Raw genomic sequence first — 1962 nt, forward strand, 5'->3', positions numbered from 1 at the left:
AGGAGGAGGAGGAGGAGGAGGGAGAGGAAGAGGAAGAGGAAGAAAGAAGAAAGAAGGAGAAGCCAACAGCCTTGCTTTGTTCTCAGAGTCCTAAAACTGCACACTATGGATGCAAACTATTTTTTTGATACCAGAAAAATCCAAGGAGCAGACACTGATAGGCAGAGTGGACAGAGTGGGTTGGGGGTGGCTGGCACCACCGTATCCAGGGAGGGGCTGTTGCCAGCATCTCCCTGTTTTCCTTCAGTGGGGGAAGGTGCTGAGGCAAAGGAGCTCCAACATGCTCTATCCAAGTGTAAGGGCTTTGGTGGAAACTACCCTAAATCCTGCATGCTCTACATGATGCTTTATCTTAAAACCTTCAGCTTTTGAAAGTGGCCTAAATCAGGAATCCTTTTAAAGAAGGATTGTGGCAATAATATCTCCACTGCGAAGGTGAAACAGTTAAGAAAGGATTGATGGACCCAAATCTCAGGAGCAAACAGGATTTTTTCCCCATTTTGTTCCCCATGACCCACTCTTAGGGTAATTGAGCCACACAGTGGGTTGTGATGATGGGCAAAAAGGGCAGTTGGGAGAATAGCTTCAGACCTACTGCTCCTAACTCACTCCCACTCCTTTCTGGGCCAATTGGATTTTATTTATTTGCTCCCTTGAATAACTGGACTTTGGGTCCCACCCTCTCTAGGATACCAACTGCATTGTATGTGAATGATATATCTTGCATATTTTAATTTTTCTGTAACATAAATACCCTTGCTTTATTTTTTGTATATTTTAATGTAATCAACTTGTTGCTGCACTGTGTTCTCAGGTACATGAGCAAGCTCAGAGATAAGTTGGCTGCAGCTCCAGGCTGACAGAACAGAATATTTTGTTTTCATCACCTTGGAGAGCAACCATTTGGCACACTTAGCCCATTGCACTGCTTCATTTCTGCCCATTAGATCTGACTCTTCTGCTATAGCATCCTCTTGAAACCTGCTGTACTTTGAAAATGTTTTATTGGATACTAGTTTGAAAAGGGTTGCCCCATGACTTGATCTTTTACTGGAAATGGAAAGTGATCTAAACAGGAAAAGATGGTGGCAAGAAGTTAGGAGAAGTTGTGCCAGATGAACGATCCAGACAAAAAGGCAAGCTTGGGTAAAGCTTGTCTGATCCTAGGACATAGAGCTTGCTTTACATACCAGATACACCCTTTGCCCTATTAGCCTAGCTCTACAATGCACAGCAGGGTGGGTGTGTGTGGGTGGGTGGGTGTGTGTACTAAAAAGTGAGTTGGTAAGGCTGAATTGCAGGCCAATATTCTTGTGCCCAATCTGTGCTGTGCAGAGATGGCTATAAGAAGGTCTAACTTGAGTTGTGAGGCTGCCAGGTTGTTCAGACACTTGACCTTCAGCTACAGCAGCTGTTCCTCTTCCTCAAAAGTCATGTCCACTTTGGCGCTGGAGGTGATGGCTTTGATGGCCAGGTCATAGGAGTCGGCGGCCAGCACGAAATCCGTGCGCTGATAGTGGGTGTTGCCGCACTCGCATTTCCGGTTGGCCAGCGCCACGCGCTTCTGGCCTGTGAGCAGCTCCAGGTCAGACCCATCCACTGTTGTCTCCAGGGTCACCTCCAGGCACAGTGCCACATGCGAGGGGATGTAGCGGCTCCTGCTGCCCTGGGGGCCATAGCAGTACTTCAAGTCAGCAGTGACCATGGCCGTCTCACCCACATCCATGAGGGGAACACTGAGGTCCAGAGCCTGGATGACATCACAGTCGCCAGAGTGAAGGCCAGCTCGGGCTCCTCCTGCACCCGTGTGCCATTCTCCAGTACATCTGCAGCTGCACCATCACCACCTGACCCTTGGTCGGACGCCTGGACCCCAGAGGGCCTGGGACCAGCGTCTTCTTCCTCAGCAGTCCGTTCCCCAGAATGTCCAGCCACTCTTCCGGGGCCAGAACTGATGCAGGT

At 49.0% G+C, this 1962-nt stretch overlaps 1 pseudogene; it reads right to left on the minus strand.

The window, feature by feature from the left end:
* Positions 1-1210: 1210 nt before the first annotated feature.
* The window catches only part of LOC101592472, a 1165-nt pseudogene continuing 413 nt past the window's right edge, over positions 1211-1962 (minus strand).

This window comes from Octodon degus, unplaced genomic scaffold, assembly GCF_000260255.1.
Source record: "Octodon degus isolate 3935 unplaced genomic scaffold, OctDeg1.0 scaffold00007, whole genome shotgun sequence".
NCBI classification, from domain to species: Eukaryota; Metazoa; Chordata; class Mammalia; order Rodentia; family Octodontidae; genus Octodon; species Octodon degus.